The 9523-nt window shown below is 49.5% G+C and overlaps 1 long non-coding RNA gene across 1 annotated transcript in view; it reads left to right on the top strand.

Annotated features, from left to right (window-relative positions):
- The window catches only part of LOC108447574, a 49580-nt gene extending 40057 nt beyond the window's left edge, over window positions 1-9523 (top strand). The window contains exon 3 of the long non-coding RNA XR_001863232.1: window positions 9498-9523. This is a non-coding gene — a long non-coding RNA (uncharacterized LOC108447574). The remainder of the gene's footprint in view (window positions 1-9497) is intronic.

Genomic DNA, 9523 nt, shown 5'->3' with positions numbered 1-9523 from the left:
CGGAAGAGGCAGAGCACAGAATAGGTGGGGAAAAAAGATGGAAAATGGGACTGAGCAAGAAAAAAATAAAGGGTGGGGTGTTTCTTAAATTGAGCTGTCCCCTATTTTTGATTGCATCATAGCTTGAATTAGCTTTGGCCTACATAATTAAAAAGAAGGATGTCAAGGTACCAGGAGGAAAAATTATTTTGCTGGGTTATTTGCACAGATCATCTGTTCACTGCACAGCTGCTGTAGGAAATGCAACGCCATGAGTAGACATATATAATTGTAGAGATGGGGAATGAATAAACGTGTTTCAAAGAACAAGGAGAATTCTAAATGTCAGCAAAGGGGTATATGACTCACTCATTGGGAAAATACTATTATTGGATACGTAAGTAGGACTGCACAAAGCACTCAGAGGAGGGATGCTACTAGAAAAAAGAAGAATTAATAAATGAAGGTAACATTTGGGTAAGTGACAGTGAATGAATGAGGAGATGTGCTGTAAGTGCCATGAGCTATCACAGGGCCTGCAGTGAAAGCAGAGAGAAAATGTGGGGCTGAGGATGGCAAAGGATGAAAAGAGAGAGATCATGGACAACGAGGAGAAGCACTACTGGAGACTGCTGAAATACAATGGAACGGATGAGTGTTTGTTATAAAACTACTTGGCTTTTGGCAGAATAATGGTGACAAAGAGTTTCTGTTCTACCGAGTTGGGATTAAGGAAATAAATGAGGTGGAACTCCATGGGAGGAGAGGAAATGGCTGTACTGAGGAGGCAGGAAGAGGCCCAGGACCCAGCTGGAACTGGCTTCTGCAGAGGTGTGTTAGGCTGTGATGGACACATCATATGGAGGAATCCCTCCCTATTTTTCGAAAGCAAAAAGCAGTGTTTAAGTGTAACAAATGAGATTGTATAGATTACAGACGTGGCTGAAATAAGCAGTGCAGGACCAGGGCACTTTGCATGAGTTCAAGCCAGGCATTGAGAATAATTAACTAATGCTCCTGGTGCAGTCAACAACAAAGTTGCAGACTTCTTGAGTCCAGAACATAATGAACTTGAAACCTTTCAGTTGCCAAATCCAGGACACCATTCCAACAGACCCATCCCACACGTCTGGCTGGTCATCCTCACAGCCTGAAACACTGTGTGCTAGCACTTCTGCCCAAGCAGAGACCAAGGGGTCCAGCCACTTCTGTGAATGGATCAGTCCCATTTACAGCTAGGGCCAGGGGATCTCTAGTCCTGGAGGAGGAGATTTCCAGAGCCTCTAATTTGGGTCCAGCTGAGAGCAGTTCTTATTTTGGTTTTGAAACCCTGAATTCCCAGCAAGCTGCTTTTCTGGCTGTCTTGGCTTGATTGAGTCGGTAGAGAGACAGATGTAGGTGGATAATGGGAAAGGGGGTGGTAAGTGGCAGAGCTATTGCCTGAGCGAGAGGGAAGGATGCCGTGTAAGTACTGCCAGTCCCCATTCAGTGAGCAAGTGGTGAGTCAGGGGCAGGTACTGAGTCAGCAAGAAGGCGGACGGGTAGTGGGTGGGTAGCACACCCCGGCTAGCTCAGTGCAAACCACTCAGCTGCACCGTTGCACTCAGCTCCCTGTGGGAAAGTTGCATGCAGTGGTTCGGGCTAGTGCATCCCAGTTTCTCCCCTCCCCATGAAATTCCCTGGGCTGCTTTTCTGAACCAGTGGGGCTTCAGAAAAGTGGTGGGCACGTATTTTTCTGACATGTTTATGAACCTACCTGCAAGCACTGCTTCTCTGTGAGATGTGGTAGTAAAAGAAGGGGGATGAAAACAGCTGATGAACGCAGAGAGAGCCCTTCAGCCTGTCTCATCCCAAAGATACTGCTCATGCAGTCAGGGAGCTGGTGGAATGTAGGAGGGAGGAGAGAGAAAAGAAAGAAAGAAAAATAGAAATAAGGTAGAAACGAGAGTGAGAAAGAGAAAATATTTGAGAGATGAAAAGAAATTACCATACAGCAGGATCCTGTTATTCAACCTAATTTTCAAAGGACTGCAGCTGTCGCACTGAGATAATCTGTTAATTATAACAGTCATTGTGTTTTGGCAATGGAAGAAAAAAACAGGCTCTAAACAAGGCAAGGTAGTGGGGAAAAGAGAGGGGAGGCACGGTTGTGTCAAAATGCATGTCAGATGCTAGCTTGAAATATAGGTGGGCGAGCCGGCCGGGAGGAGGGTCCCTCCCCAGCGGGGCTGAGCTGTGCCATTGCCTGCGGGTGGAGGATGGAAGGAAGGTGGAAGCATCCACCTGGAAACATAATGCCCTGTCCAGTCTGGGGCTACCCCCCTTGCTGAATCCAGGCGTGTATTGACCAGAGGAAGAGCTTTGAGGGGCTAAGGGTCGCACTGCCAGTGAGGGAACCTCTCTCAGGCGGCCGCCCAGGGCAAGGTTGGCTGGAAGGCGAGAGAACGTTGAAGGGTGCTGGAATGCCAGTGCCTGTGCCCTGCAGGAGTTTGCAGGCCTGGAGGTGTCCTACACAGGGCAAATGGCTGCCAGTGCACCTCAGGAAGTGACTGCTACTCCAGGACGTGTGATTCCTTAGGCTCTGAGTTCCTCCCCGTAAGCGACAGTAGCATGCTGTAATTCAAGGACCATGCCCTTTTCCTGCCCTATCTGCAGGGTAGCATGTTTGGGGACACTCTGAACTGGCACTGTTGAGTTGCTGGGGATGTATTTAACATCCAGAAATACTGGAAGTGTGCTTGGTTTGAGTGAGAGCATCTCTCAAACAGCTTGTGATCCTGCTATTCACAGTCAGACTGGTGAAAGCCAGGACTTGTTGAAGGAAATAGGACAGCAAGGCCAGCACAGGACAGCAGAGGCACCACAATGATATCACATACAGCCCAAGGGTCTCTCCTGGCCTCATGCCGGACATGGGAGCACACAACAGCACCAGTGCTCCCACCCTGCTCCCTCCATGCTCCCAGAGCCCCCACTCCTGGCCTGTTACCTGCAGCAGCTCACACACACGCTCCCGCAGAGCTGCCGTTCCTGTCCCTTTACCCCTCAATAGCTCCCAGACAGCAGAGACCATTCCTTGTCCCCTGGTGCAGCTCCTTCCCACGTGCACGAGCACATGCACAGAGCCCGCCCTCACACCCTGCTCCCTACCGTGATTCACATCAGGGGACACACACAGGAGTGACCTTCTCCAAAACACACACTGGTTGTCTCCCTTGATCCCTGCACGCCCACGTGCAGCCTGCACTCCCACCCCGTCCCCTGCAGCGCCTCTCACACAGCCAAACACTCCCACCTCTTTCTCCGCGGTGCTTGCTTCGTGCAAACACACATGCACACACACAAACACTCACTAACAGCACTTTGCCTGGTTCTCCATGGCAATTCCTCCCTCCCCAGGAGCCAGCACTCCTTCTCTGCTTCACGGAGTGACTAAACCACATCCACCCCCAGCCCACACATCCACCTCATCACCTACAGCGACTCCTCCGCACACACAGCCCCTCCACCTCGCACTCCTGGAGCCGACAGTGCCACCTCTTTCTCTACAGTGACTCACACCCATACCAGTGCACCGGGCACAGCCGGGCTTGCTGTCACACCGCCTGTGGCAGGTCCCTACAGAGAGTCACACAGAGCCATGCTCCCTCCCCATGCCAGTAGGAATTATTTCTAAGCTTCTCTGCTGCCTCATGTCTGGGCTCATGGGATGACAAGGGGAATATGTTTCCCAGTCCCACTTCCCTGCTCTGGAGGGAGAGTACTGTAGGCGGCCTTATTGCTGATAATATTTTTTGTGGCACCTCTAATCTCTTGACATGCTCTTCTACCTGGAGAAGGCTGTTTCCAAAGCCTACCCCCATATACACGCTTCTGTGGATTGCTGCTGAAGGCTGTCTGGGTGGAGCTGGCTTAATGCAAATCTGCCTTAATCTTCAATAATCATATTAATATAAAAGGTAGCCATTTCACTTTGGAAAACAAAAGTGGCTTTCTGGCCTGCCAGGGAACCACAGATGTATGAAAGACCTTTCTGCCAGTATTTATCCCTCTAAAATAAGATTCATGCTTCTAAAGCTCTCTCTTTCATGCTTCTGAGCTGCTTCATTTTTCTCCCTTGAGCCTTCCCATTCTCTCTCTCTTGCTGCCTAACAAATTAGGCATCTAATCGCTGTTGGGGAGGCACGATGGGAGAGCAGGGGTTTTATATACAGCAACGTGTTGGGTTTTTTTCATGGTTAGTCTTTAAGCTGTTTGTCCCAGCAAAGGTTTGGAGTCAATGGCAGTGTGTTTGCTTGAGCCTGGGTGCGTGCATTCTTCCTTCTGAATTTTTCCTTCTGAATTCTTCCCTCTTGTGCCCCGTACTGGCCAAAGGGCAAGACCGCAGAGCAGCATGTCCTTGGGGCAGTACTACAGCCTGTATTTCAGCCCTTTTCCCTTCCTCTCTGCAGGGTCCCATCCTTGCTGGCTGGAATTTGAGCTTTGTGAGTATCCTTGCAGTGGTGTCCTGTGAGAAGCAGCTGGGATCTTGTTTGTTTCTATGGGCTTCCTCACTGCAGTGTCCTGCTGGGATCCTAGTGATTTGGGCTTCCCCATGTCAGGGACAGCTGGAGTTCGGGAGCTGCAGTCTTCCTCCCCACTTATGACAGGGTCAGCCCAGCTTTCAGAGGAATGATTTTTCTACCCACAGGCACTGTAAATTTGTATAGAGCTGAAGCATGAGATTTCTCTTGCAGCAGCACTCTGCCAAATTCACAGAGCCTCTAAGGTTGAGTGGACACCCTTCAGTTCAGTTCAACTCCTGTAGGGGATGAAGGCTTTGTCTGGTTAGTGACAGGGGAACACCTTTTGTTGCATGACTTTCTAGTGTGGCTGTACAGCTCCTTTGACCTCTGGATTTTTGAAGCTACAGGGCTGATTTCAAGCAAATGTAATATTGGGGTGGAACAGAGAGATGTTGAGATCTTACATGTTCCATGAAAATAGGGGATAAATTAGAGAAGAGAGAACCTGAAAAGGAAACCTTCACTGAGACCCATTAAAGGAAGGAGTGTTGTGTGAGCTCAACCCTTGGTGAATATCAGAGAATCTGCAGTAGAAGGCATTCTCTCTCTTTCTCTCTCACGCACGCACAAATGTCTTCCATGCCAAAAAACCACAGGTCATCAGGCTTCCTGATCCCTCTTGTCTTGGTCCCAGACTTCTCAGAGCTTCTGGAGCACCTCTGGGCACAGTCACATGTTCTTTGCTGCATGACTTGAAGGTAAGTCCTGCAATAATTCTGTGGAAGCAGGGCTGAGAGGGAAGGACTGCTGTTGTCTAAGTGCCTCAGCTGTGCTGCAAGCTTCTCTCATGGCACTGTGCTTCCACTATAGCCAGATGAAAAAGCAAGGACAGTCTCTGGGTGGTGATTTGAGGTGGCTGCAGTGATGCTCAGAACACTGTGAATTACTGAAACTACCCAGCAGCTATGGAGAGTCCCTTCAAGTAAGGCACCAATTCCTAGTGCCAAGCACCCCTGGGAAAGGCTCCTCTTTCAGAAAGTAGTTAGAGAAATCCTGGAAGGACCTTAAAGCCAAGAAGAGTCCCTTGGAGATGATGTTTGTGCCCTGAGGCCTGCCAGGAGCAGGAACCACACTGAGCTGGGAGGAGGGATGATGCTCAGCTGCAGCACGAAGCTTAAGAAAGCAGCAGGAGCTTTGGCCTGATTTCGGGGTGTCCCCAGAGGAGTCAAGAGTGTTTGGCAGGTTTTTAATGCATGCATTTCTAATGGGAGGCTCTTAGCACCGTTTAAGCAATGGCAGAATTAAGTGCTGGTTTTTCCAGTGCATGGGGCCCCAGGAGGACAAGGTTGACAAGGTCAGAATTTTAGGCCCAAATTGCTGTTGTATGTGACTTTTCTGGTTGCTTTGTATTCTCCCTCAGTTTTGGTCCTTCCACTCCCTCAGGCCCCAGTTTGCCTCTGTGCCTCCTATCCTGCCTGTCCATACTTTCTCTGGCTGTATTTTATGCTGCCATCTCACTAGTGACCTCAGTCCTGTGTCATCCCCTGTGCTACCTTGAGCTCCAAGTCAAAGGTGTGTCTGTGGCCATCGACACCTTCCTCCTGACTCAATGTGGGACTCTCCGCCCTCTGTTTCACCTTCCCTTCTCTTTTCTTTCCTCTGAACAATGGAACCATCCCTGTGGCCTTCTGCTCTTCTCCAGACAAAGTGGTGCAAATAAATGTCAACAACATTGAGGCATCCATTAATAGAGAATAAAGAAGAGGGAAATCACTGGGAGCTGATAGGCTCTTTGTGCCAGCCAGGGAGAGCACAGCCTTTCACGGGTGCAATGTCACTACTGTTCCTTGATGTTCACACGTACATGAGGATGGCCAGAAGCCAAGGGCTTGTTGTAAATCTTGGGTGACACTGAAGAGTGTTGGAACCCTACAGCTGGGTAAGCCCAGCACAAGGAGGTGGTTACCTTGTACCTTCCCTGTAAAACACGTCCCGTGTCCTAACTTTTCCTCTTGCCCATAAGCTCTCCACAACTCTTGCATCCCCCTTCCTTGGCTCTCTGCTGTGCTGGACTTGCTTATTCTTGCTTTCCCTGCCCACACTCCATCCCTGTGCCTTCTTGCTCTGTTGCCTGAGAAGCAAGAGAGGGAAACAGCCAACTCCATTGTCAGCACCTTTCAGGCCAGCAAAAAGGACAGAGTGTAGCTTCCTTGTGCTATTGGACTCCAGTGCTGTGTGATTTATGCTCTTTTGGCTGTGGACAGTTAAAGGAGGGCATGGTGCTGCCCCTCATTCCTGGCCTCCCCTTGAATTGCCAGGGTCAGGGAGCAGCTGTTCCCTGAAGGACAGGGCATGGCTGTGGTAGAGCTGGAGACCAGCATTCCCGCAGCATTGCTGCAGCAGGGACTGATGGCATTTGGCTGAGCTGAAATGGGGTGCTGGGCCCCAGGCAGGGGTGGAGTAGGCCACCAATTGGACTGGACTCAGGACCCTTAAAACCAGCATGATAGTGGGGAGAGAGGAACCATTGGGGGAAGAATGTCAAGGTCTGTGTATTTCTCATACATATTTACCTTGGGGACCTAAGGGGACCAATGTCAGGGAGCAGGAATTTCTGCATGGTCATCTTGGTTTTGACAAATAGCGACGATAAACAGCACCTTCATTTCCATCTACCCCTAACCCACCCACCTCTTTCCTTTCCAGCCCACTAGAACATCTGCCCTTCCAAACCCTCTCTGTCCTGCCTGAGTGCAGCTTCTTGAGTGGGATGGGGTGGCTCTCAGTGATTGCTGGGGCTGCTGCAGAGGAACATGGTCCTAGCCTCAGAGTCTCTCTGTGCACCATGGACAAGCTACAGCAGGCAATGGTGACTTCAGCACACCTTTAGGAGCAGCCTGCCCTACCAGAAGAGGTCAAAGCAAGGGGGCTGGGATGTTCCTATATGGAGTTGGGTATTGTGCAGAGTATTTGGTGAGGTGAGACAGGCAGATCAGAACATAATGCTCAGAGAAGGATGCTGGCCAAAATCTCTAATCCCTAAAACTTTCCACTGCTTGCTGTGGGGCTCCCCCTGGCCTCTGCCTGGGGTGGACATACTTTGGGCACCAATGTGCAAAAAGCATGATAGTATCTGCCATTCCTTTGTTCAGTGAAAGAAATCAAGCTAAGTGAAGAAGCATTAGAGAGGAAGGTAAAGGGACAGAGATGGCGTGGGGAAATGGCTGTGTCTCTGCACAGAGTCACCTCTGGAAATGGTGGAACAAGGCAGGGAACTGGCACTGAGGAGTATCAGAGGCCTGTGTGTCCCAACCTGCGGAGAGCCAGATGTGCCTCCTATCTGATGCATCTGGGGAACAGTGTCAGGAAATTACTTCTCATTGGATTACAAGGCTGAGAAACAAAGCAACAGACCTCAAAAACCTCTGCCTTCTGTTTTATTGCTGGCTGAGGCAAAGCTGAGGCAGCAGCTGAAGGCCATCATATGACAACCGTAAGTGACATGAGTTTGGTGGCCTCAGATGATGAGCTGTGGGGAATGGAGGCCTTCTCTCTCTCTTTTCCATTGGTCTAGCTCTTTTCCCCCTTCCCTTATCCATCTTGGCTTTACTTTTTGGATTATTGAATATTTAAGTGTTTCTCTGTGACACTATCTCTGATCCCTTAATCCAGCTGGCCTGGTAATTCCACAGACCCAAATCAGCTCAGATTTCTCCACAGACGTAAGCCTTGTTCCTCAAGGGTTCACTCCTCCTTCATTTATCTTCCTTCATTTTGTTTCTGCCCTTTGTGTCTCTGTGCTAGAAATTGGTTCCGCTTTTGCAGCAAAAGCTTCAGCGATTTCTTTAGTGAGCAGTCTCCCCCCAAAATAAAAGGGGCAAGAGGGGATCTTTATTTTTCATTAACCAAGAATCCTTTTTTTTTTTTAGTGTTTCTTTCTCCTCAAAATTAAAAAAAAAAAGAGGTAGCACAGTGCCCACATGTTTTATCTGCTGTATGGAATGATTTCCTCTGCGCTGCCTGAGGACACCCCTGCCAGGCTCCTGTCTCAGCACAGTGGGAGAAGGGTTGAAGCTGTAGCTGGAGAGAAAGGTGCTCCAGGCTGCGCTCTGCAGTCAGAACCAGGAGCTCATCCAGAGCCCAGAACTACATTTGTTGTGGTTTAACAAGCAAATGTCACTTTGCCTGCAAGGTGTGTTTTCTTACAAAGGGGCAGTGTTCATAGTCCCCAAGGAGAGGTCGTGGAGTACGAGGTGGAAACTGTGCAGCTCTCTTTGGTGGGGGGTAGATGGGTGATGTGCTTCAGATCAGGAGTGCTGGCGTTATTGGGTGAGAGACTGGAGGCTGGTATTTGACACAGTGCCTGCTCCCCACCCCCCCACTGGGCTCAAGCCAGACTGGTTCACCTCAACAGCCTTGTCCATGCACCAAGAGTCAGGAACAATTTTTAGAGCAGAAGTGGTTACACGTGGCTTGAATTATTTATTCCTCTTGCATCAAGGAAGGAAGGAAAGGGGAAAAAAAAATGTTTGGCTTTTTTTTGGGGTGGTAGGGGGGAGAAGCTTGTCTGCATTTTTCCAGCTTTATGCATACTGTATACATCATTTTCAGGCAGCTGAAAATTCATGGCTTTGGCTGTGCTTGGGGCTTGCCTTTGTTTACACTAGGGGTTTTCAGCCCCCGCAATAACAGCTTTATGTTTCCCACTCTCCTTTCCCTTCCCCTTCTACTCCCACACCACTGCCTTCCCCCAGGTCCCTGGCTGTGATCACACTACTTAGGGAGCCTGGATACCCTTCTGCATATCCCTGATATGACATTATACATTGTGAGGGTTCCCTCCTCAAAGGCTTATCAGCACGGCAGGCAGTACCACACCTCTCTTGCTTGCACCCCCCCTTAATGTGTCTCTTCCCCATCTCCCTCTTCTCATGAAACATTGCTGTCTATACTCTTATCTCCAAGACCCTTCCAAATGATGCCTCTTCTTGTCTCCTGTGTTTTCTTTTCCAGATTCCAGTGACAGATGGATCTCTCTC

The sequence above is a fragment of the Corvus brachyrhynchos genome, unplaced genomic scaffold, assembly GCF_000691975.1.
Source record: "Corvus brachyrhynchos isolate BGI_N302 unplaced genomic scaffold, ASM69197v1 scaffold56, whole genome shotgun sequence".
Lineage (NCBI taxonomy): Eukaryota > Metazoa > Chordata > Aves > Passeriformes > Corvidae > Corvus > Corvus brachyrhynchos.
This window is presented reverse-complemented; position numbering and strand designations above follow the sequence as displayed.